Source organism: Phasianus colchicus, chromosome 16, assembly GCF_987193195.1.
Source record: "Phasianus colchicus chromosome 16, bPhaCol1.hap1.1, whole genome shotgun sequence".
Lineage (NCBI taxonomy): Eukaryota > Metazoa > Chordata > Aves > Galliformes > Phasianidae > Phasianus > Phasianus colchicus.
The window spans coordinates 13835180-13861735 of NC_143451.1; the positions used below are offsets into that span (position 1 = coordinate 13835180).

At 49.2% G+C, this 26556-nt stretch overlaps 1 protein-coding gene and 2 long non-coding RNA genes across 4 annotated transcripts in view; 1 reads left to right on the forward strand and 2 right to left on the reverse strand.

The window, feature by feature from the left end:
- ELFN1 (extracellular leucine rich repeat and fibronectin type III domain containing 1) overlaps positions 1–856 on the reverse strand; it is an 87133-nt gene extending 86277 nt beyond the window's left edge. For both annotated transcript variants that reach the window (XM_090151797.1, XM_090151795.1), the window contains exon 1: positions 720–856. The gene's annotated coding sequence lies outside the window, so the exon portion shown is untranslated. The remainder of the gene's footprint in view (positions 1–719) is intronic.
- Positions 857–966: 110 nt separating this feature from the next.
- On the forward strand, positions 967–9908 carry LOC149915777 (uncharacterized). Its single transcript, XR_016471777.1, has 3 exons — positions 967–1101; positions 1722–1798; positions 7526–9908. It is a non-coding gene; the product is annotated as an uncharacterized LOC149915777 (long non-coding RNA).
- Positions 7222–13247, reverse strand: LOC149915778 (uncharacterized). Its single transcript, XR_016471779.1, has 4 exons — positions 13175–13247; positions 10519–10745; positions 9418–9537; positions 7222–7339 (listed from the first exon to the last, which is right to left on the reverse strand). It is a non-coding gene; the product is annotated as an uncharacterized LOC149915778 (long non-coding RNA).
- Positions 13248–26556: the final 13309 nt, after the last annotated feature.

Consider the following 26556-nt stretch of genomic DNA (forward strand, 5'->3'; position numbering starts at 1 on the left):
ATGGGGCCGGGCGGGGACGCGGGGCCGGGAGCAGCCCAGGATGCACGCGGTCCCCCCCATCCAATCACCACCGCCCCCCTCCACTAATTTTCTTTAATTAAATCTCGATGTGCGGCGCGTTTCTGGAGGACGGAAATAGCCGCTGAAGGAAAGAGCGTGTGGGGAGGCAGATCAGAACTGCTGGCGTGGGAACGTAGAAGCGCTCGGCGGGGCTGGGGGGGATGCAGAGCCGGCAGCGGCCCTCCTGGAGCCCCCACCCCACTCACCCCGAGGGATTGGGTCACCTGGGGGGTTCGGCTTCCCGCAGGTACCGCTTGCAGCAGGGACTCCCCGGGCCGCTCCCACAGCGCTGGGATGACCCCGAGGTGGGATACCCCGACGAGGGGGGGGAGAAGGGCACACGGCGGGGCTCCCCAGCGCGCTCCGGGCCCGTTCTCTCCCCGTTACGCGGGGGCACGGAGGATCCTGAGAGGCTCCAGCCAAACCCGGGGACCTCCCGATCGCAGCGGGGAGGGCTCTCCGCTCCCAGCCCCGAAGCATCCCTCGCCCGAGTCCCAGCCTCGGTTCGCAGCGGCGAAAAGTTTGGCGACACGGAGCGGCCACCGGGGGCTCCGCGGGCACCCGCGGCTCTGCGGGCGCCGGGGCGGGGCAGGGGCGGGGGGCTCGGCCCGAACCGGGGCCGGGGGGGGTCGGGAGGTGACGGTTGAAGGGGCACCTACCTGCTCCGGCGGCGGTCGGCGACGCGCACGGCCCCGAGGTGCGGTGAGGGGCGCACCCGCGGCTGCGGCTCCCCGCGCCCCTCCAGGCGGGCGGGCCGGGAGCGGGAGGCGGGCAGGGAAACGCAGCCGGAGCCGAGCAAATCCCAGCGCTGGAGTCGGCCTCCGAGAAGAGCGGGGCTGCAGCTCCTCACTGCGTCAGGCGGAGAGCCCTGCCCGTGCAGGCGGCGCCGGGCAGCTCTGCCAGGCCCGGGGGTCTCCCAGCGGCTCGGCGCGGACCCGCCTGGCACGGCTCGGTTCGGTTCGGCTCGGCGGGGACCCGGGCGAGGAGCGCGACGCGGAGCGGTTCGGTTCGGCCTAGCACGATCCGGTCCGGTTTGGTTCGGTATGCCGCGGCTCGGTGTGGTTCGGTTCGGTTCAGGGTAGTGCACCTGGGCTCGGTGCTGCCGGGCGGTCACCGCATGGAGCGATAAGCGGCTTGGCACGGAGAGCCGGGCTGGAAGCGGGGGGAGCAGAGGGCTGTGTGTGTGTGTGTGCTGGGCTATCTGCGTGTAGGTGTGACAGTGAGACCTGTGTGTACGTAGGTGTGCAAGCAGCAGCCTGTGCGTCTGTAGGATCGTGTGTGAACATGTCCGTGTGTCCTCGTGAGTGTGTGGCAGCTGTCCCTCGCACCAATCCTGACCATCTGTGGGTCGGAGTGGCTCCAGCTGAGCCTAATCAGGTGGGGGGCAGCAGGGGGTATGCAGGCAGGTGCGGCTGGGGCAGCAATGAGGCTGCAGCAAAACAGCTGCTCACATCCCCTGGTGCACCCCAGGTCCCCCAAGCCCTGGTTGTAGCCAGTGTGCTCCATGTTCAGCCCTCCCCATGCAGCGCCCTGCCCCCGAGATGACCATCCTATACTCATAGGGCCTCTTTTAATGCTTTTTCAGCAGCACAACACGAAACTTCAGTGTGATTTGAAGTGTGCCTACTTCTGGAATAAAAGTGTTTTTCCCTCTCTCCTAGCACTGTGCTTCATGACATCCCAAAGTGTCCCCAGCAAGTCTTTTGTGCAGCCCTGCAGGGACGTGGCAGTGGAGAAGGTGAGTGCAGGAAAGAAATGTCACTCCTTTCATCTTAATAGCAACAACAACAACAAAACGCAGCCAAAAACCTGAAGCACAGAGTAATAGAATTGGGAGACAGCCGGCAAACAGGCAGGCCATGGCCTCTCTCCAAACAGCAGCTGGCAACCTGGCATGGCACACCACTGCGTTTGGGCACACACCCTGGGGAAACACTGACTGAAATGCAGGAGGAAGGCCTGTGTGGTGGAGAGGCTGGGGCAGGAGGAGCACGTCAGCTGCTCTGCAGCCCTGGTGTGGCTTCTGACCTGCTGGGGAGGCTGCAGGGCTTGGTTTCTGTGTGAGCTGGTTGCTCTGCGGTTCTTCTCTTTCCCATTTCCCTTTTCCTTTTCTTTTCCTCTTCCTTGCCCTCGTTCCCTTCCCTGCTAACCAACTGGACTCATTCTTAAAGCACAGCGGACCCTCCATCTATGAATCATAGGATCATAGAATATCTTGAGTTGGAAGGTACCTGTAAGGATCATTGAGTCCCTGGAGGAGGGATAACCCATTTCTTGCATGCCTCATGGGCTCGTGCCTGCAGTCAGAGGATCCTCCTGCAATTGCTTGAAATGAATAAATGCATGGGCAGGTTGCAGGCTGTGAGATGAAATAGGTAAGAGGAGGTAGTCCCATCCCTTCTCTGCCTTTGCTCAGTGCTCTTGAGCACCAGTGAGCTGTTCCATCTCCCTTTCTGGCTGCTGGAGGGAGGAGCCTCTGCAAGGGACAAGGATGCCACCAATGCTGTGCTCCGTTGCAGGTCCTCCTCACCCATGGAGCTCAGCAGAGGGGGATGACTTGCTAAAGGCTCTTTGCATCCCCTAACATATAGCTCAGTTACCCAGGGCTGATTTGGGAGAGCTGCCCTAAATCATCAGGCTCACCCATGGATCAGGGGCAGGCTTTAAGGCAGCACCATCTGTGTGGGCTGTCAAACCAAGCAGAGCTGGAACAACAGCAGGCAATCAAACAACTTCACAAACCAAGTTAAGCAAATAAAAGAAGTAAGTATAGGTACTTCTTAACAGGCCAGGCCAATTTGTCTGGGAGGAAGTGATGCCACCCCAGTCTCTTGCCCTATATTTAGTAAAAATCCAAACCAGACATTGGTAATGTTATTAAAGGCAGGAAGGAGTAAAAGATGTAGCCTTGCTCAGATGCTGTAATAAAGGTGTCTGGGGTCAGGACAGACATGCTGGCTGTTCCCCTCTACCAGCAGAAGACTGACACAGCAGGTTTGAGAAGCCCTAACCCAGTTCAGCCAGCAGTAAAGGAGGAAGAGGGTGGTTGATAAAGCATTGGCTGCTTCTCCCGGTGACGTGGAGGAGGCATGGGAACAGAGCTCCTCTGCTGCCTTTTGTAGCATCACCTGCAAGGGAAGTGCTGGCCAACAGCAAACTGGGCAGCGCTCCATTTGTCTGTGCAGAATAGGAGGGATTCAGTTAGAGAAGGACATCAGTGCTTCTGAACAGTGTGACCTTGGGCAAGCGACCTCCCTTACAAATCACAAATACCAGAACCCTCCCTGTGAGCCCCGTTACAGCACGGACCCATTGTGAGAGCTGAACTCCATGCTCCCATCCAAAATGGGCCGCGAGTGAGAGAGAAGCTCCCTGTGGGATGACTGGCACCCCTTTCCCACTGTGTCCCTGCAGCACTTGGAATCCCCAGCCCCAGAAGTGAGCAGAGCTGAATTTCCATCCCATTGCTGTGCAGAGGAGCTGCCGTGCACCGGTGCAGCTCCGGGTGACTTACCATCCCAGGGAGAATTTTTTGCAGGCTGAGATGCTTTTTAGCTGTTATTGTCAAATCCTATCTAAAAATCATCAGACTAATTAGAAAACAAAAAATGACATTTTACGGGCTGTTAGTGCTGTAAGTAGAGGAAGGCCTTATGGTATTTAAGGAACGCTTGGAAAACAACACTGATATTTACATCTGGGAAAGAGTTACCAGAGTTACCAGAAGCTGTATTTCAGAACGATTTTGTTTAACGTACTCAGCCTTGGTGATGACAAATATTACTGCACATCATTACCCCAATTTTTCAGGGTGTTAATATCTCATCCATTGCAAATTGTAGCTGCTGTAGACTTGGCAGCTTGGATGCGTTTTTATGGATTCCCATTTGTTCTGATTTCCATTTTTGTCTTTGAAACTTTGAAAAAGTCAATTTTACATCAGTGAAAAGTACTGATATTGAGGACAGGGGGTTTCTGGCAGCTCACAGCCCAGGAGGAGAGGATCCTAATCCAGTGATGCTCATTGCCATTGCCCTGCCCTTCGTGCATCCCCACAGCTCATAACGGATTCCATGCCCGTGGCTCTGGATTCAGTGTATCAAAGGCTGGGTGTCCTCCAAGGGGATGCATCCCACCAGTGCTGAAGTCTGTGGTGGTTTCTTTTGGGCTCTCTGGATACCCTGGTGATGTAGTGCTGATTATAGAGCATCTTACACCTGAAGACCTTCAAGCAAGTAAACAGAGAATTATTCACAACAAATAACTTATTAAAAGTGTTGTTTTTTTTTCTTTTTCCTCCCTCTCATACATGCATTGTCCATGAAAAGAATGAGAAATTCTCCAATGTGTGTGTTTGGTGTTACAAACCTCTTAGGTGAATGACTCTTGGCTTGTAGGCACCACTGATGCAGAGAAGTTTCTCCCTGCCCTTTTGGTTTATGCAGAGGCCCCAGCACAGACATCGTGACTCTTTGCTTTCACATGTGGCTGCTCATCTGGGGGTCTCATTTAGGATGCTAAAGGTGTGTCGCTGGTACCCCAGGCTTAGCCTTTTGTGGGGTGGTGATGGAGGCAAGCCAGCCCTGGTCTGAAGGGCTTCACAACAAAAGCATCCCTTTGTTGCTGTGCCTCCAGTTCTCCTACACTGCTAGTGACCCTTTGCTCAAGGAGTTTTGCCTTGTCATGCATGAGGGACCTCATCTGTCCCTTAAAAGGCAGAGCTGGTTCAAGCTCATCAGTGGCTTCGGTCAAACCAAGCGATGCTGCTCCAGGGCTGTCATTGAGATGAAGCTACTTGGCTTTGCCAGAGCCATCCCTGAAGAGAAACCCTAGCAAGAAAGGTTGACAGGGAGCACACGCCTACCCTGGGGACACGTAGATGCAACATGACTTTCTTTTTATTAACAGAGCATCAGACCGCACACTCCCCAAGAGCTCTGATTCATCCTTCCCCAACACTAGAACTCTAAAATCAGTCTACAGCATGGGGACAGGCTTTATCCAGTGCTCTGAAAGAGAGCAGGTAAAGTCGTTACCCTCACTTTGCATAGCAAAAATGATATGCATAAAGCTGCACAGAACAACCCTGCAAAGCTCAAAGGAAACAAATGGGCAACTTGCACCATGAATTTCAATGGGACTTTGTGCCGCCAGGATAATAGCCAGTGAGACAGTGAAATATTGCATAGAGAGACGCTGGGCAGTAAAAACAAGTTGGACTTGCTAATGAGGTGGAATATCCCATAATATTGCCTGGGGGAACATCGCAGGGCACAGTGTGGGGGTATGTGGGGCACCCAGAGGGATAACAGCCATTCTGTGGGGTGTGCTCGGGCTTCACCCAAATCCCAGCCCCAAAAGCTCTTCATTTCTTTCAGCTGAAACCCCCCAGGGCTGGCTTCCACCTGCAGCACACACCCCAGCTGTTCCCTCTCCCATTGTAGGCAATCAGTCCTCACCCCACCTCAGCTGTCCCTAACTACTGACCACGGCAAATCATCCACAAATGGAGGAGGATTGCATGTATTTGGGTAACTCACCTGAGGCTGGAGCAGAGCGAATGAGCATCCCTTAAATTAAAGGGCTTTAAACAGCATCTTTTCCCTTAACTAAATCTATTGCAATAGTTACAGCAAAATAGGCTTAGAGGAGGAGAAAGGAGAAGGGAGAAAGGCAATGTGGGGAGATCTGGTGATGCTCTGATGTGATGCAGAGACATGGGATCACTACCGAGGTGAGCGCATTCACACACGATTCCCTGAGGCACCCTCAGCTTTTATAGGCTGCTGATGGTGGCAGCAGTAAATGAAAGGACACCTGTGAGTGAGCACTCATGTATTAAACAGCTCATAGGTTGTCCCCATGCAAAATAATAATGCCTGTCTTTCAAGGCTGTGCAACTCCACTGCAAACACAGCAGACACAGGGTGTTAAATCCAGCATGCCAGAATCTCCAAGCTGCATTTTCAAGATGTCTACAGAAAACACAGCCCAGGGAAATGGCCGTGGGATGGTCTGATTGCCTCTGGGAGACGGGCTGTGTTAGGGTCACTTGTGTTCCAAACCAAAGGGAGAAGGGGAAAAAGCAGAGGACTGCTTTAGTGTGTGGGTGAAGCAACAAGGCAGGATAGGTTAGGGCACAGCTGTTGGTACTTAAACTCTCTGGCTCCAAAATCTGTAAGCTGGGTGAAGCTTACAAACTGGAAATCCGGCTGTGAATCCAGATATCCACCCTACCAAATTGAGGATTAATGACATCATCTCAGTTCCTCCCTTATTTGAAGGCTGGCAAGAGCGAGAGGCAAACACGAATAGTGGGGAGGCGGCTCAGTGATGAGTCACTCCGTGCCTCTCCTTCCCCCGTATCCCCGCAGCAGGGAGCCCCATTCTGCTGCCCTGGGCTGGCTGAGCACAGCCTGTAGAGAGGAACACGGGACTCAGAGGCTGTGAGCTGCAAGAGCATCCCATGGAGAGACACTGCCACACATTGACAACCACCAGCCAAGATAGCGTTATCCCTCCTCTGAGACTCAACCCCCCTTAGGAAGGGGCAGAGCCTGCTGCCCATGCTGCTAGCAACACCAACAGACCCCCGGGAAAAGGGGTTTTCTGCTCAGTGAATGAGAGCTGGGAGGATTTCTGCAGCCTCCCTTCCAAATCTTGATTTGCCTTGCTGAATTAAAAGCAGTGTGGGCTGAAAATGATGTTAGAAGGAAAAAGGAGACGGAAAAAAATCACGCTGAGCGTATTGTTCTGGATAAATAAGACATAGGCGTGTTGCTGAAGGTAGCTAAACCCATCCCACAAATGGTCGTCTCCTGCCAGGAGATGTGACAAAAATAATTACTTGGGCTATACTTAATTATTGTGCTGCTTTGAGCAGCAGCCTGCCCTTGGCACAGGTAAGGGAGCTTTTCCCTGCTGTTGGTTAATGACATTAACCGTTAGACCCTTAACATCCTGACCTGCTAAACAGGAGGGGAAGCAGCGGGCAGAGTCCCAAGGAATGCTCCCATTCCATTCCCAATTGTACCAGTGCTCAGGAGAGCAGTGCCCAATGCAGGGCTGCTCTGGGGCATTGCTGGGTGCCAGCAGTGGGTTGTGGCCCTCAGTGACCAGGATGGACAGCACAGAGGTGATGTATGGATGATAAGAGGTAACGGGGATGAAAAGTGGACAAAATCACTTATCACTCTCAGGTGGAGGGAGCTCTGAGTTCTCTTGCTTCGGTCCAGCTGCTATAAAGGGGCCTCTTCCACGGGTCACTTGGGGAATCCTCCTTGGGATAAATGAAATGTTTGTCATTTAATACTCTCGAAGGAGGAAATGAGTATTACAACCAGCTGTCAAGTGCTCTGCAGCTAAAATATCAACAAAGTATGACAGATGCAAGATGGAACAAGCCTCTGAGGTTTCCTTTTATTGACTGGGATGTCTCTGTTTTTTTATCTTATTATCTCTCAAGCTAAACCTACATGAAGCGTACAACCAGGAAACTGAATAGCATCACTGGCAAAGACCGTCCTCTCCCCAGATAGCTGAGAGTGACAAATATCTGAGAAGGCCAATGGCTTTGGCACGGTGGGATGGAACCAATCGTTTGGTCTCAGCCCACAGAGCCCATTGAGGCAGAGCTGATGGAGACCCAAACCTGCACCTCCGAGAGGTTTGTCTGGCAGTAATCTAAGGACTGGGTCACGTGGAGCCGGGTCGCAGATTTATAATCGCATATTTGAAGATCACAGGCTATGGAAATTATTGCTGTGCTGGCTGGAATACATTATGCAAAGCAATGCGTTATCTGGAAGCCTGCACTGCACGCACACACGCGCACACACTTCGGTGATCTATCTATTGCTTCCCATGCAGATGTTCTGCTGCAAAGATGTTCTAATTAATATATTGAAAATACGTTTCCTGCCTTGTCTGCTCCGGAGATGAGCAGAGAAACAGCATCGAATGGGGGAAAAGCCCCCGCCATGAAAGGAGTGATAAAGAGAAAGGCAGGGACTTCAAGGCAGTTGGGAACAAGTGGAGTGTGAACTGGGGCCCAGCTCGTGCAAGTGGTGGGGCTGATGCTGATCCAACTCTCCTGATGGCACCACAGGGCCATAGCAGCAGCTGCAGCTCCTCAGTCCTCCTGCTGCCCCCCTGTCAGGATAGCCCTTCTCTCCCTCCATCCACTCAGGGTCCACTGAGGGACTCCTTATGGGTCCCTCATCCACGACATTCTCCCATACAGAGCAGTCAAAGATCACAACATCTGTTCCATGAGGTGCAGCCCATGAGCTATTCCTCCCTGTGAGGCTGTGGGCATTACAGCTGGCATCATCCATCTCATTGTAAAGAGACAGCTTACATTACCCCACCCCCCAGAGTAACTGCAGAGACCCACAAAAGGATGGGAGATAGGTGGGCAAGGCACAGACCCAACAGTGGGACACAGCTGGGCACCTCCATCTCGCCTCATAGGGGCATTGAGAAGCAGAACCCCCCAGTGAACATCATCAGTCACGGAGGGCTCAGGCTTCACACTGGGAGAAACCCAGATCAATCCCCTGGAGAAGAAGAGATGTGAAATTAGCCTTGCCAGGCTGGGGAGAGCTTTTAAATTGCAGCAGAAGTGGTTGAGAGATAGCTCTGCTCTCCACAGGAACTTCTCCCCATCCTTGGGATTTAAGCCTGTTAATAGCGGAGTATGATGATATTATCTGTTTGTATTGCACTCTTTATCACAGACAGCTCCCAGGGTGATTTGCTATCATGCCCTCTGAGAGCTGCTGAAACACAGGAGCTGCAGGAAGCAGCAGTGATGCAGCCACCATCTCGGTAGCAGCAGAGCAGGAGGAATGGAGCAGAAGCCCTTTGCCAGGGCGGTGGGAAATGCTGCACTTCTCGGCTTCCTGCTGCTTCCCAGAGGCTTCGGTGCTGGCATCCATTCTCCAGCTCCCAGCCTGGAACGGGGCAGGTTAATGGGGCACAGAGCTCCGGTGGGAAGGAGGGGTTCTTTGTGTTTGAGCAGCAACCATGCTCTGCAGGCTTGACGCTCAACCCCCAAGTAACCCCTCCAAAGACCCTGGGTCTGCAGAACGAGGCCATCCCAGGGAGCATCCCATGGTTTGCCAGGCAGAGTGGGGCCGGGATGAGTGCAGTTGGTGTGTGTGGCCGTCCTTGCCAGGAGGACCAGCACCAACAGTGACAGCATCTGCAAGCACCACCTGGGCACCGAGCTGGGGCTGCACTGAGCATCACCTAGGGATGCACATGGGCAGGACGAGCATTTGTGAGCTCTCCTTCCAGCCAGGTGGCAGAACCACCTCTTTCCCTAAGAGCTGATGCTGCACCCAATTTGCTCACCTGGAGCATGTGCCCGGACCTCCAGGAGCTGTGTGGGAGGAGACAGCTTGGTGCTGTGCAACAAACAGCAGAACTGCAGAGTGCTTCCACTCCCAGCTCCACCACCCCTTGATTGACACCCTGTAATAAAGAGATTTACCACATAATTACTGTGCATTTGGGATGCGGCACCATTCTTTTTTCTTTTTTTTTTTTTCCTTTTTTTAGCCTAGTGACAGCTTTAAACAGCAGTTAAAGTATGTGTTTATATTAATGTCATTAGTTATTCTTGTGTATTTAACCGAAAAGGCTTTTCCTCAGAACGATGGCATGGTAAACAACAGCTCAGTTGTCTTCTATAGACATTGCTACCTCTACTTTCGGATCAACTATTTAATTGAATGGGAGGGAAGGATCAGAGCCTGGATTGATGTGTTTCTGTCCTGGTCCCACCAGCAAAAATGTTAAACTGAGCTTAGAACAAATGAGAGAGGAAGCCTGGCATTTATTGGTGGGAGAAATGGTAATAAATGATGTTTTTTATCAAGAAATATTACCTAGAAAGTGTATTCCTATTGCAAGGGCCTTCAAACTCAGCAGAGTAATAAAGAGAGAAAGGAAAACGGGAAGGAGGGAATTAGAAGAATGAAAATGATCAAATAAACACACACTCGTGCATGCCTTAAGCCAATAATACCTAGACGTCGCAGTCAGGTTTGTGTTTTTCTGTAATGGAAGGATGGCCACATATCATAAACTGATCTGAATGATCCTGAAATCAAAATGAAAATGAGGAGAGGAGAGAGGTGGTGGGAGATGAGGAGTCAGGAGGGGAGTGCAGCCACCCCATCGCTGTCATGGGAGCAGCAGAACTCAGCCCTGGGCACAGCCTCCGAATGCCTCCCAGCCCTCTGCTCATGGCACCTTCCTGAAAATCCCTTTCCCATGCAGACCACTGGGGCTTTGCACACTCAGAGGGGAACGCCGAAGAACGGGGTCAGCACAGAGCCCTCCATGCCACGGGGTGACCCCTCCTAGAGTCCTCTTCTTTGAGCACATCCCTCCCCAAGGCTGTGATGGACACCACAGAGCCGTGCCATGGGCCAGGCAGTGTTCACCCACCATTAACTGGGTCACTCCGACGTTTTTCTTCCTGCTCCATTCCCAGCTGACAGCAGAAATTCACCTTCTCCTTCCTGCCGTGTGCGACCTTGCTGTGCCGGCTCTCTTCGATTTAATCACTTCTACTCGTGTTGAGATCACCCAGGTCCTCTGCTATGCTGTTCCGTGCCTCTGGATTGAGGATGCTTCCCAGGATTGCATCTCCAGAGCATTCAATTAGCATAAGACTAATTTTTACAGCAAGGTCATTAATTAAAATATTATATGATGAAAACCTTGTCATTCCAGAAACCTCTCCCTCTGTGAACCATTAGCCCAGTGCCTCTCTGCTGCACACCACACTGCCTTTATCCCACTAATACCCATGTCCTCTGGTTTAATGAATGGGACCCTGGAGAGGGGAGGCAGGCAGGCTGAGAACTGCCCTGCAAGTGACATTTGGGGTAATAATAAAGGAGAAAAAAAAAAAGACATCCTGGCTTAAGGAAAAGGCAAAGATCTGGCAAAGATGACCCATCTGCAAGGTTCTGAGTCTGAGCTTATTGAAGCATCTGCATAGATAAATAGATGATGTGCAGAGGGGATACAGAGGAGCCCAGGAGGGGCTGCACACAGTGCCCTGGTGCTCCCCAGCAATCCCCTCCTGCAGAGCTGTGGGCAATGAGCAACCTCAGTGATTGCATTTCTTTGTGTGACCCCAACTAAAACTTTTGGCATCAGATAAACAACTCCCAAGGGTCAATTAACATGTCTTGAGATGATTAGAGTCTGACACTGATGAAACCCAGCAGTAATTAGCAAATTAAAAAAAAAAAAAAAAAAAAAAAAAAAAAAACACCCTTTTGATTAGTACTCAGCATAATTCCCTCCAATTATTCAAAGTTCATGACTACAGGGGGTGGAATATCTCCAGGAATATTTATTTATATCCCTATTTTTTCCCAATCAACTTTGTGAATCTAGTTAATCATCAGCTCTCGAACTTGTTAACTTGGAGAGTTTGGGAGCTGTCACTCCGTCTGATTGCTGGCAGCAGCCCGGGGAGGGGACCAGAGAGGGCAGAGCACAGGAGCTCTGTGTTAGGCAAAGAGAGAGCAGGGGGGGATGAGTAAAGAAATGAGCCCAACTCTCTGCCGCAGCGGAGAGAATAAAAATACAGTGTTTTCCCTCTCTTGGTTTAGAGTCACAGCTTGGTGCTGGCATGTTTTGCATCAGCCTGTCAGACGGCGCTTTGCAAAAGCAGGCACAACACTTCCTGCTGCACACGGACAAAATCCTCTCCAAAGAGATGCTTGCTGCAGAGCCCCAGTATCTGGGCAGGAGCAGACTGGCAGCCACGCTTGCCCTGAAAATGTGATCCGCAGCAGTGTAAGCAAAGGTTGGCCTCGAGCTATTAAGCTCCGTGGCCGCAGGCACGGTAAGCAGCCCCGCACGGCTGGGGCAGGGCCGACCTGCCCACCCCACTGCCCACCCCCTCCAGATGGGAAGCACGAGCGAGGCGCAGAGAGGCTGGGATTTCTCTGGAAGTCATCATCGCCTGCAGGGAAGCTTTGCTAAAGGATTTCATGCCTGTCTTCAGATGGTATGAGAACAGCTTTCTTGCCCTAAATCCTCCCACATCCTTTCCAGTAAAAGGGAGGGGACCTGGGACCACGAAACCTCTCTGCATGATTCCCTCCCCAAAACTGCTACAGCTTTCAGTACTCTGGCTGCCCAGAGAGAGAGGTGAGATGGAGACCAGCATCCCCACAGGATGAGATGGGGACCAGCATCCCTGCCCCATGCCTGAACCCCCCCTGCAGTCAGCATAGGGCGGCTCCATGACCCCATCCCACAGCCCCATCTGCCCCAGGTGCCACTCTCCCTGCTCCCTGAGATGCCTCCAGACCTGCAGAAAAGGTGGGGGAACAGGAGGTCACTGCTCAGCACCACAAAGGATCACGGTGGACAAAGACAGCCCCACCTCTGTTGCCCCGTTCCTCACACCTATCACCTTGCATGGACCAACTCTGCATCCCAGTGGCACCAGAGATGGTCCTTCCTGTGAGCACGAGGGATGCAGAGCTGTGGCCGCCTGCAGAGCTGCTGGCTGGGCTCTGAGCTGCAGCTGCTCCACTCTCTGCTTCATTAAAACCTTCTTCCCTGCCCGAGCGAGCCCTGAGGGATGGAGACTAGTCCCAGATAGGAAGACATACGCTTAAACCTTTCAAAGCCATTTTTCATTGGACTTCTCTATATTCATCACTGCAGACTAACAGAGATTTTCTCTCTAGTTTAGATGATTTTTTTTTTAATTTAATCCTATCCAGTGAGAGCCCTCTAGGGAGCTCCTAACCCTGCTTTAATAACATGCTCATTAGCGAGGTTATTCAGGGAGTGGTTTCTATTTGACACTCCAGCATCTTTCCAATTAATGTTGCTTTAAAACAAGCAAACCTTAAAAAAAGAAAGAATATCAAACAGCTCAGAGTCAGTGCGGCAGGAAGACAGCAATTTCCTCGGGATTTTCATCCCCTTTCTCTCCAAAATGTGATCCCTAGCTTCTTAAACCTGCCTTCCTAGTGAGGGCTGGTGGAAGTGGAGGGATGGTGCCATCTTCATGGAGCCAAACTCCTCCAATATCTCTCCAACTGACCTAACATACCTAGATATTTACCTGTATGTTTACCAATTCACTTTCCCCTTTTGCTTAGTTTAATTCATAGTGGCTGAAGCAGCTCAGAACTGAGCTCTGACCAGGTCCCCATTCGGTGACCTCACACATAAGATGTTCCAGGTGCATGCCTCAGTTTCCCCTTCCATAGAGTGGATAGCAAGGAAAGCAAAGGCTTCAGTGGAACACAGCCAACTGCAAAGAAATATTACTGCTGGTAAGGCAGTGACTGCAAGGGGAGCTCAGTGGGACCTAATTCTACCCCATTCAAGGGCAGCATTTCTACCAAAGAGAGCTGTGCTGTCTGTACCTGGGCTGAGAATAGCTGGGAGCTGGGGAAATGCTGACACCACCAGACAAAGCCACAGGAGCAGTGATGAGGATGAGGAGCCTGTGAATTCCTAGGCTTGGTGGCACTCCCCGGCTCGGTCCTGTTGCTTCAGTGACACAGTGTCACCCCTCCAGATGAGGAGGTCATGCAGGAGCCCCAGGAAGGGCAGGGAGATGTCATGGAACTGTGTCCTCCTGCGGCCTAAAGCTCCATGACCTGTGTGAGAGGTGTGAAAGGCACTGTGGTCTCAGGAAGCACATCTCAAGCTTTCCCTACTGAGCACTGGAAAAAGTCATGGTATAGTTTTTTTGTTGGTTTTTTTTTTTTTTTCTTTTTTTCTTTTTTTTTTTTTTGGAGGTTTGGAATAGATTACTCAATGCATTTGTTTGGAGCAATAATGACATCCAGTGGCTGGTTAGCTTAGTCCTCAAGGGGAACGGTGCACGAGCATCCCCCAGGAACAGTGCCTGTCCTGATGCTCTGCAAGGGTGGTCAAGAGGGACAGGAGCTGTGCAGCACTTGGGGCTCCTCTTGCACCTGGAGGTAACAGCAGCAGCATCAGCCCTCCACCTCCTCCAGCCATAAAACTCTGCTCCCAGATGTGTTCACTCAGCAACCACTCTGCCAGGCATCCCCAGGCACGTACACATGGGGAAACAGAGACAGCATCTGGGGTTTGGCCATCACCGTGCCCTCATCACATCCCCTGATGACAGCAAAGGCAGGAGGATGGTTTATTTGAAGGCAGAGCCCAGCTGCTGGATCTTTAAGGTCTCTGGATGGATCCCTTGCAGAATGCTGGGTTGGCAGAGCATGTCGGGAGTGGTTTCTCCGCTCACCCGTGCCAATGCTTAGTGGGTCAGGAGGAGGTCTCACTCCAGAGCTGATGCCTTTACATGCATGGATGTCCCTGCTTCCCCTCAAGGCGCCGGCAGTGAACGCTGCTTAGCTCACGTGCGCCTGCCCAGATCCTGAGTAAGTCACTGAGATGTGAAGAATGTGGTTATGCAAGCAGCAAGAGTGGATGGGCTGAGTGGGGAGGGACAGGGGGACGAGCATCCCACAGGGGCTGCAGCAGCACCAAGGCTCCAGCATCCCTTGCAGGAGCTGAGATGGGATTGCAGGGCTCAGCCCATGTCTGTTTCTCTGCTGCTTCTCTGCTGCTTCTCTTCCCTCATTGAATCACCTCTCAGGAAGAGTTGTCTTTGCCATGGGTCAGCAGATGGAGCTGTTGATCTCACAGGAGCCCTGGAGAATGGTAAAGATAATTAAGATGGGGGTACTAATTGCAGAGGGTCAGTAGGTATCTCTTTCTGCCTGAGAAGATGTACAAAGACCTGTGGATGCTTAGGGTCCTTCACAAGATCTGTTCATTTAAGCAATCACCTCTTTAAAAAGCCACTCTTTACGTAAGGTCACCACCTTATGAAGTGATCTATCACATTGCTCCAGCACTGATTGCATCAGTTTCTATCTCAGTGCTGGCTATTGTGCTGGCCTTGCTCAGCAGGGCAAGTCCCTCATCTCACTGTATTAAACCTGATCTGTGCAGCTCAGTGGGGAAGGAACCGTGTCAGTGTGGTGCTGCTCCTCTGGGTTTTCACCCAGGTGATGGATGAGCAGGCTGCTCCCTTTCTGCTCTTCAATTAACAGCGAGTGCTCGGAGCCAGAGAGCTTCTACAGGAGAGGGGACAGCCACTGCTGGACCAGTTGTTGCTTTGGCCAATATACAGGGTAGGTGGGACATCGTTGTCTTCGCAGATCCCATCCATGGGATGTGGGAGGTGATCCAGAAGCAGCTCCACTGCGGAGGTTCCTACAGCAAGAAGCTGAAGGAATTATTGCATAGTGCAGGAGAAACTCCTCAAGTGTTTGGTAAGGGATTTTTTTGAGGGAGATGTGAGCAGAGCTGTAGTGAATGTGCAGTGTGCAGGGAGAGCTGGGAGAGAAATGCGGGTCTGACCTGGCAGTGAGCAGGAGCATGGCCACAGGCGATGCTGCCAGCTGTTCTGCCATCTCATTTCATATGGACGGTGTTTTCTCTGCCTTCAGTTCACTTCTGTAGTTCATTCCTGGTCTGTGGGGAAGGGGAAAGGGAAAGGGAAAGGGAAGAAAGCAAAGGGGGGGACGAAAGAAAAAAAAAACAAAAACAAGAAGAAAAAAGGAAAATGATAGGAAAAAAAAAAGGGGGGGGAGAAGCTATTGTGGACCCGAAGGAGCCTTCCTGCATAACATTTAATAGGCTTTCTCCTGTTATATTAGCACCAGGCAATTGAACTGCTCAGCACAAGGTTATTTCCCTCTAGTATAGAGCAGTGTCTTGGCGAATGCTTAAGGAGATCTACCCGATGTGTTATTGCATTCCTGAGGGTGGAGGGGCCATGGGCAGCCCATGCTGGGCTATAATTGCCTCTGTGCTGTTGGGCATGATGTGCTGGGGAGAGAACCGGGTGTCTGAGCTGTGAGAGTCACCATGTGCCTGCCTCTGCCCCAGGAGGAAGGGACAGACTCTGATATTCTGGATAAAATCTGGATATCTGGTGTCATTGGGATCTTTGGGATCTTTGGGATATTTGGAATTCTCAGTGTTCCTCTCCCAGTTCACCTGCACAGACACACAGCCCTGCCAGTCTCCCCAGTGCACTAATGCCAGCTGTCATACAACAGCTGCTGCTCATCCCCTGAGCTCTGCAGCCCAACACTCGGCCTCCATCACATTGTAGGAACAACCACAAACAATACCCACAGCCCCCATCATCCGCCTGCACTGCAGAGCAGAGCACACCGAGCCACCTGCTGCCCGATCTTGCTGCAGCTCCCCACCAGTCTTCATCCTAAAAAGTGATCCTTGCCCATTGAAATCTTCCCTTCCCTTCCCTTCCCTTCCCTTCCCTTCCCTTCCCTTCCCTTCCCTTCCCTTCCCTTCCCTTCCCTTCCCTTCCCTTCCCTTCCCTTCCCTTCCCTTCCCTTCCCTTCCCTTCCCTTCCCTTCCCTTCCCTTCCCTTCCCTTCCCTTCCCTTCCCTTCCCTTCCCTTCCCTTCCCTTCCCTTCCCTTCCCTTCCCTTCCCTTCCCTTCCCTTCCCTTCCCCTCCCCCCCTCCCCTCCCCTCTTTTCTCATTTTTTCCTTTCTCTTCTCTTTCTCTTTCCCTTTCCCTTCCCTGTTGCTGTCCCTCTCACACCTCATTTGCTTCTGACATTCTGATTCCAATCTCCACTCATCATTTCTGCCCCATTGTGCTGTGCCCACCTTTTACCACTTTTCATTTTAGGCCTCCTGTTTACCCAGTCCAAGTTACATTATCAAGAATAACAGTGTCCATGTAGTTAAAGCTCTGGGTCTGAGAGATGCTGGTTTAACTCCCAGCCCTGCCACCTTTGCTTGCACATGGCAGAAGTGATCCCCATAGAAAACCCCTTCCATTCTTACAAATAGAGCTGAGGATGGTACGGTGCATTTGAACCTCCAGTCTCCACAGGTGCAGAGATGCTCAGTTCCATATCTTCCAAGGTCGTGTGGCTCTTTGGGGGAAGTTAAGACAGCTCAGCTCCTCCCAGCCTGGCACTGCTCTGTTGCTGGCATAAATCCTTGCTCCGCCGTGCTTCAGCAAGCCCTTTAGAGCTCTTTTTAAATGACTACCTTTTCCTTTTATATTTTTCATCCAGTGCACAGGAGAAAGCTAACAGAGGGAAATCAGCATTTTAACAGGATGATGTGGCAGTTCATAAGCACGTCAGCTTAGACGTGGGTTTGGACGATAAAGAAATTGGCTAGTGGGAAGAATATTTACAGGAGTCTGTTCCCAGCTTTGGAATTAGAGGAAATAATCCTACTGAATTAAACAAAAGTGATAATAATATAAGAGAGCACTTCTTAAACATAACAGCTTCCTTCCTTGCCAGCAACATGGAACTCAATGTTTTCAACACATGTATAATGCATTTTTAATGTAAACAGCAGGAGGCATAATTCCAGCATAGGAAGTGAAATAGAGAAACTGTTCAGGAAGGGAGCTGGGGAAATTGCTAACGCTGCACACAGAATGAAACTTTCTCTAAATCCCAAGCTCTGTCTGCGGGGCATTGCAGCACCAATGCTATTATCACCACACACCATGGACAGCTTATTGGTATTAATTATGTTAGCAAAATAAAGGATCCTTTCTGGGCAGTGCAGATGGACAATATTAAGCCATGCTGGAAAAGCTGGATAAACCTCATTAAGGAGAATTTGGCACCGGGAGAGATAACACTGAAGTGTTCTTTGAGTTAAGGATATTCTGGAGGAAAAAAAAATGCCCTCTGATAATGGATTTCTCAAGATCAAGTTGTGACCGGGCATCTTGCTCATCCTGCAGCCAACAAGGAGGGGATGGAACTTGGTGGAACTAGATAGGGGTTGGAACTAGATGGCCTTTAAGATCCCTTCCATCCTAAGCCATTCTATGATTCTATCTGCCCCATAAAGGACCATCCAACCACCTCGTCACCTCCTCAGCCACCTGCAGTGATGGGAGCTGCACTGCAACCACCATTCTGGGCTCACGAGCTCTGTCCCTTCCTTCTGGGGCTCCTCAGTTAAAAGGCACATAGTGCAACAGCTGTGACCCCTGGAAGGTCCCTGTGGGGCTGCTGTCCCCATGGATCAGATGGACGGGTGAGTGGCACGTCCTCCTGGCTCCTGCTCTGTTGTGTGTTTGCACTGTAGACACGGGTGACAGATGAAGGAGGAGGTTGATTATGCATGCAGACAAGAGTGATCAGAGAGGGATGGCAAGGACACATTGGAGACAGGGCTGGAATTCAAAATAATTCAGACAAGTTGGAGGAAATGGGAAACAGCACCAATTATGGAGGTGAAATTTAAAGTGGGGATAACAGCAGGGTGCTGCGTTTCATCGAGAGGCACAGACTGCTCAAATCCAGTGAGAGGTGAGAGGGCATCAAGGAGTGGCCTTTCCTCCAGAAAGGACCTGGGGCAGCAGCAGACGTGGGGCAATGCTGCTGCTGTGATATGGTGCATCTGGATAGCTCTGCACCACAGAAGGAACGGTCTCTCGCCTTCTTTAGCCTGAGAAATAGCAGAAGAGGGATGTTAGCCTTGTCTCTCCCCCAGCTTAACCGCTAAGTCCTTAAGGCCTTTAAATGATAACTTTCAGGAGGAAGGGAACAGCCTGTTCTCCGTGGCTGCAGCAGGCAGGACAAGATGTCACGGGTTTAAATTGCAGCAAGAGCAAATCAGGTTGGGTGTGGAAAATCAACAGAAGCCCTGGAGCAGAGATCCTTGGGGTGATGTGGATCTCCAGCTGAGGGGATTAATAGCAGGAGAGCTGTAAAAGTTTCTCTGCTATCAGTGTGCATGTCTGGTAGCCTTTTTGTGGTGACACAAATGTGGGCTGTGTGGCAGGAGGAGCTCAGGAGCTTCACTCATCTTTAGGGAGAGGAGACGGTTGTGTTCCCCCAAAGTCCATTCCCTAGCATAGCAGAAGCAAGGCCAGCTTGTTGTCCTATGTATTAATGCTGCACTGAGTAACTAGGAAAAGATTTAAGTGATGCTATTTTTGAAGACAATATTGAACATAAATAGATGTGGCAAGATGCCAGCTTCAAAACATAACTGTTTCCAATAGGGCTGGGAGAGGCATTCAAAAAGTCTTTTGAAAAATCCATTAAGGCTCCATCAAAACAAGGAAATTTCTATGATGACAGACACATAGGTGCCTCCTTCAGCTCATTCATTGGAACAGAAAAACCAGGCACGTTTTCTCTTCATTTTCCTTCATTCAGATTCAGAGTCTCCAGGAAAAAAAAAAAAAAAATCATTAAAGTTTCTGTTACAGGGAAGGAGGCAGCACCATTTCAAGGTTTAACAGATCGCCCATTGATTGGGCTTAAATAGGCTGCCTTCAGCTCTCAGCTCGGCTGCACTGCTGCTGGCAGCAGAGGGAAGGACTTAGCAGCAGGAAAGGAGCTCAGCAGAGCACGACCCTCATCTGGCCCCCATACATAGGAGCCTTTCAAGGCTGAAAAGTCCAAGCCTTTGACTTTCCACCAGTAGGTCTTGGAACACCTCTGAGTCTTCGTAATAGTGACTTCTGCTTCATCATTTCAATTCCTGCATGAGTCACAGTTCCCTCCATGTACCACTTTTCCTTTCCTGCCTCCGAGAGAAGATTTCACAGTGTCCCACAGCAGAGATTTGTGAAACCTCAGGCAATGGATTCATGTCCTGAAAAAATGAAAGGAATCTTATCTATGACAAAAAAAGGAAAAGGAAGGGGGGAAAATGGGTTTGTAATAAGATTAAGAGATCAAATTGACGCTTCCTTAGGAAGTCCCCATGATATAAAGCACCAATTTATGAGCGCATGATGTGAAATATGAATGGGGTTTTCACTCATCCCCCAGTACAACCCAAGCAAGGAGCTTGAGTCGACAACATAAGCAGCAGTTTGGAGAGGGAAAAAAAGGCTTTCATCTCTGTTGCACTGTGCCTCCAGCCACAGCAGGATGGAGGGAGGAATACAAGTCAGGAAATGCCGGCTCTGGAGCAGTGGGCTCATGGTCTGCCTCCAACACGTGCTGGATGAAAGCCCCCGGCCCTCACAATCCATGCATCCAGCAACTGTTCAAACTAGGCACACGAGCAAGGACACCAGGCTGAAAACAGTGCACACTTTAGTTGCAGATCCCCAGGCACGGGGTCACTGTAACCAACCGACTGCTCAGTGCCTCTGACACTAAGGAATTATTCAAGGACTATTTTAGATCTCTGCTCTGGACCAAGCCAGGCTGGTGGTGCCAAAGATAAGCCAAAGCCATTTTCTGGTGCACTCTCTATTTAGAGCTGCAGTGCAATCAAATCCATCAGAAGGGAAGAGGAGTTCAGCTGTCACTGTCACATCCCAGAGGAAAGCTGGGTTGACTCAATTAGAAGACGCATATGAGTATTGATTAACGCCGAGTACAAATTCCCTCTCTCTAGGCCATGTGCTACACTGGCAGCTTATTTGCCCCCTCCAGGTTGTTCTTAATTTCAAACCAACATGATCCTCGTTGTTCCAAATGTACAATACAAATTGACAGTATAATACAGTTTGTATTACCACAGTCCCTACTGGCCTCTAATGAGTCAGTAATTCAGCCATCTGATTTCCTCATTTTGTTTCCTGTGCGCTTCTGGATTCCACACGCTCTGCAAATGTATTTCTTGTTTATGCTCAAAGCAAAGTCACCTCACAGCAGGAGGCTCTCCTATAGATTTTTCTTGCTTTTTGACTCTACTGTAGAGGTGCCCGGGTCTGTTCCAAAAATCTCCTGGAAGAAACTCATCTCACTGCCAGAGCAATTTGTGCCTGAGGCATCGATGAGCAGTGAGGGCAGCTGCTGGGAGCAGCCCTTCTCTGTGCGCTGGGAGAGCTGGTTCCAAGGGGACGTCAGAGCCTGGGAGCTCCTCACCTCAATTATAACAGAATACATAGGCTGACCCCCAGTGAGGAATGGATGTGGCAACCTCAGGTCTTCCAGGGCAAGTGGAGTGCTGGATGCTCACTGAATGCATCTTCCTATAGATCTATTCAAGTGGGAACTCTGCCTCTGGAAATAAAGCCATTTGAATTCCTCATTAGAAACTTAAGAGCTAAACAGATGAAAACAGAGATCTTCACAGTCCTACAGCCAGGAAGGTAAAATGTTCATCATCAGTCTCCTCTCCTTGCAGTGCAATATGGGAGCCCAGCTTCTCTGGTACCTGTAATTTGTTGCATGGAAATGGCAAAATGCAGCGGCTGCATTGAATAAGGCGAGGGACTCAGAGGTCCCATGATCTTGACAGAAGATATTAAAATTCTCCATCTTCCTCTTGCCTGATGAAGGAGGGATGAACTGTGCTTGGGCCACTTAGAAATTAAGCCGTTTCAAGTGTGTAACGTCTATTGCTCTCCTTGGGGATGACTCAGGATGTGAGCAACACAGTTCTGGTGGAATGGCACAAGAGAGGACATCGGGGCCAGCACTTCAGTTCTGTATTTATGGGTATCATCAGAAAAACTTTATTGGATTCATATTTTGCAACTTGGTCCCTGGAGGACAGAGTTGATTTTCACAATATCTTTTCCTCTTCCTTTCAGTAGCTGATTTTAGGTATGTGTATATATACCAATGCATCACATAGAAGGGATTCTGGTAAGACTTCCTCAAAATATGAAGAAATGGCAGATGTTCCCCACCTGATGTAGAAAGGGAACATGAAGATCCAACCTTGAGCACAAGGCCCAATGGCCTGCAGCAGGGCAGTCCCTCCTACCTGTCTCCACACCGTGCTTCCCTCCCCTCACGCAGTGCTGCAAAGTGCTTGCCTTGCACAGAGGCTACCTGCCAAAGCTGCTTTTTCATCGGGCTCCCTGCCAAGATGTGCTGCTTTCTCCACTTAAGCCACCTGTCAAGGGCACCTGAGTGCCCTCACTGAGGGCTGATTGTGGGGACTGCCAGGTTCCCTGAAGGCTAAATGCCAAAACGTGCTCCTCCCGCAGGAGAACCCTGCCAAGGAGCCCTGTGGTGCATCTCATAAAGTCTTCAGTACATGGACCCCAATCCCTGCCAAGCACTGAGCCCAGCATCGCCGGGGACACATAGTGGCGTGGCCAAGTCACTGCACGTCTATGCTGAACAAGAAACCAGTCTGCATTCAGATGTAAAAGAAGGGGTTTTAGCACAGGCTCTGGCTTAGCACTCTGATTTTGGTCTCTATATCAAAAGCCTTTGCTAGAGTGGGTTCTCTCCAGCAGATGAGAGGTTCTAACGTTTCCTCCCAAATAGGGAAAAGGAAGCAATATTTTGGAAATCTCAGAAAGCCAGCATGTCCTGTGGGTAGTTTGGGTCAACCAAATGTTTCCTTTTGTTCTCTGTTTTCCCTTGTCAGAAAAAAAATGTGGATGAAAAGTCGACATGAAGCGAAATGACTGCAGCGATGTTTGAAAAGTCATCAAAGCAGAGCACTGTAAGCCAGGAGCTACTTTTGAAAAGGGACTGATCAAAACAATATGGCCCGATGTGTCAGAACTGTATTTCCAACAGAAATGGCTTTGACATTTTTGTCTGAAAAGCTCTTCATTGCACCATCTCCAAAAGGACCACTCCTGGTGACAGCATGAGAAGATCATCCAGGTGTTTTCCCATTTTCTATTTCCCCTTAAGGCAGTGGTGATGTATATGGTCCCTCCTTCTCCCTCCAAGTACCGTCTTTGAGAATTTCATCCTCTGTACAAAGCTCTTGTGATTACTGTTGGCTATGGAGGAGGCACGTGTGTGAGATGCACAACATCACAGACCCTTGCAGACATCAAAGCTGTATCATGGCCTCCTGCAATGGCAGAAAATTGGTCTTAAATGACACTGATGCCTCCAGCAGAGCAGTGATCTATCAGTAGTGCAGACACATGAAGGAAAGTGAGCTGGCATGAAGGCTGCCACACACATTTTGGACCATTCATGTTCATAAGACCAATGTGCATCTGCAAGCTGATGCATATGTATAGAGCAGATATTTAGATAGCATGATGTGTGCTCATGCAGTCAGCATGGCATTGAGATGGCTGGCACGTAGTTGAAATATATATATAGAAAATATATGGAGCATGATTGTGTGGTCTCCCTGCTTGAGATAGTACATGCTGAACTCCGTCCAAACAAGCAGGATGATACAGACCTGAACAGAGCATAATGAACGCCCTTCTTCATCACGCAGGTGTCACTTCTCCTGACTCAGATTCAATTACACTCGTGGAGCTGATTGCAGATTTCAGACTACTCTTGCATATCAAGAGCACATTCAGTGTTCTAGGACTCGATGAACAGTATGTCAGCACGTGGCCTTCTCTACAGCCCTTTGGTCTTGTTCTTCCCTGGTGGAGCTACAGACAGAACAAGCTTGGCCTATTTTGTTAGGTGCAGGGATATCCGTGGAATAGTATGTTCAATCCTTCATGTCAGGCCACTGATCTCTCCTCAGCAAAATGCATCTGTGATTACCTGCCTGTTTTCTGTCTTTTTTGAAACACAGAATTATACAGTAGTCCTCCAACAGAATGAGAGGGGGATGAAAATGCTTAATGTGAAAGTTTATCTGGTCACAAGAGCTGTCCCATTCAAAATCTGCTGAAGAAAATAGCAAAAATTCTCTGAGTGAATCAAGCCAAAGCTCCAGCCAACATCAGGGAGCCCTACTCTGTCAGAAGAGCCTCTTTTCAGATAACACTTTCATCCACGGTTATCCGAACACTTGCAATCAAGTGGCATTTTGTGCTATCATTAATCCTGGTGTCCTGGCCATGCTCCAGTTTTGGTAACAACATTCTGCCAACTCAGATTCCTGTGGAGTTTTCAGCAGGATGCAATTTTCTTCTCCATTTTGCCTTCCCCTTTGGGATGGTTAGTTCTGGATGACAGTATTGACCACGGTCCACCCCACAGCTGGCAGGAATCCACTGATGGAGAAAGCAGACCTGGAGGAGAGCGGGAATTCTCTAGGACCAAAACACTGCATTAAAGGGATTAGTAGCGATAAATGGCTTTTAAAACACATTTGTACTTTCCTGTTAAATTCTGGTATCAGTTTAAAATATAGAGCTGAAGAACTGCTGAGATCTGTGAGAAAGATCATCGGCAATGCCAGCAATCAGAACAGAGAAGTGTATTTTAAGTTGTAATCAATACATGTAGCACACAAATGAAAGGGAGGTGTTTTATACGGATATTTTCCAGCGGAGAGAGCCCTGACTGCTAGTTATTGCAGCGAGGAAAAGAAGCCATCCAGATGGACTCTCCATCACACTAATGAAGCCGTCTCATAACTGTAACAGAGACCTCATGGATCTGCTGCGACACTTAGCAAATCCGGGCGTGAATAAACAACCAAAGTCCAATTGAATTAACCTCCAGCTGATCAGCACTACTAAACAAATTATCCTAAACTCTGAACAAGATTAGAAGGACTGGCACAGGCCAGAAGCAAGTGGTGGGAGTGTTAATTCAGTTTAACAAGTTTAAACCTAATCCCCCATGTTCTCCGATCTCAGGGTTCCAGGGCAAACTGGTTCCAAAATGCTCGTGGAAGAGATGGGAGAAGAAGCTCATGTGAAGTTATGAGGAACAGCATGAGCAACAGCTTGGAGTCCTCCGGAGAAACAAAACAAAGTTAGCACAGAGCAGAGAAAGACTGATACAGAGCATTTCCTGCAGAGACAAATAGAGAGTAGGCGAACCACATTGATTTCCTTATGGAATATTCAGACCTCGTCTCCAGGATGAAACTTCAGAAGTTCTTAGCATATCCCCTTTTCTTGGTGATTATGTTTTTTTGACAGAAATAGATAAGCACCTGTGAAATCGGGGACAATGTTTTAATGCCATTTTCCTCGGTGTATAATTGCATTGTTCTCCACAGACTACGTTTATAGTGTACATCAAAGGCGCCATTCAATTATTACAGACTTCAGTTCATTACTTAGAATGGTAATAACAAACAATTTCAATGCTTTTTTTTTTAATGTTGGTTCATAAAACTCTTTATGTAGTCAGTTAAAATTAATTTAAACTTCAGCTTTAACATTTTGCAGGTTTCTGCAATGTCAAATCTGCCTCCAAGAGAACACATTTCTTCTGGCGCTCTCGGAACAGGGATGGACACAGTGACTTCTACACATGCTATGAGATGGAGATAACGAGGATCTGAGGGATTTCTAAATGCGAACTGGTGCAGCATATGTTTATACCTCACAAATTCTTTATTCCCAATATTCCTCGTAGATCCAGTCTTGCGACAGTCCTTCAGGATGGCTTCCAGATCCTTAAAATCTCTATTCCAGAGAGTGAATCAAGTTGTTGGTAGATGAAAACTGGGATCCAAGAGCTTACACAGCCCACTGAAGGGTGTCTACCTGCATTCTTTTGCCTTGTCTTCATGAAGCTCTGACACTTATGACCGAAAAATGTGTTAGCCTTTCTCTATCGGCATTTATAATGTAGATCAGCATTTATAATGTTTTGTGTGCTAAGTCTTGTTGTTTTGACTAGGTAACAAAAACAAATTAATGCACTATGAAAGAGGAAGCATCCCGAGAGCAGGCATTTCCATCATCCTTTGTCTTCAAAATGTGTGAAGAAGTTAAAAATTAGGTGCAGCCATCTTCATCCCAACATCCAGAGGAATTCCTGATGCTCAGAATCATGTTTGCATGACCAAGGCTCAAAGCCACCCACTTCACTGGGAGATGCCTCAGTGTTTCCATCTTATTAAGTTCTGCAAAACGAATGCCTCCCGTAATGCTTAAACTTTTATTACACAACCCTCAAAATCAAATCAGACCTGTCTACCTCACCCTATTCTGTTATTTAGAACTAAAAGCAAATATTTATTCTCATTTTCCACTCTGCGCACTGACAGATAACTCCCAAAGTTAACAGCGGCATTATGAGCTGCAAACGATGATATATTGTCAAAGTTGAAATCATTTGGTTATGTGCCTCTTTCATTTTCAAATATTCCCAGCCCAATTTCATAACTTTCTTGAGCATAATGAGAAAACAGATTTTTCCTCCTTCAACTGTGTAATAATGAACAACTATTACAAACACTTTATTTTTTCCAGAAGTTGAGGGATCAGTGGCCACAGAGAAAATATGCCCTTTTCAACCAAGTTTTTAATTGTTTTCCCACTTGAAAGAGGAGCTAATATATTACTGGCAGAGCACAAAGACACATCATTTTAACTATGGCTGATTTCTAGACAACAGCAGTGTTTAATTTGCTGTCACAATTAAGTGATTTATACAAGTGATGATACTATTAGTATTACAACCACACTCTGGTATTCTCTTCTTGTTCCTGCAAGAGAAACGCTGTTATTTTCTGTGTTTTCACCCTTCTTAAGAACAAAGAGTGCTCTGAGTTTTGTTCTTTGAAGTGACACTACTATTATTTTTACGATCCATTATTGCACACTGTCTTTCATCTGACAGACCACCACAAGTAACCAAAAAACTCCTGCATCAACCATTG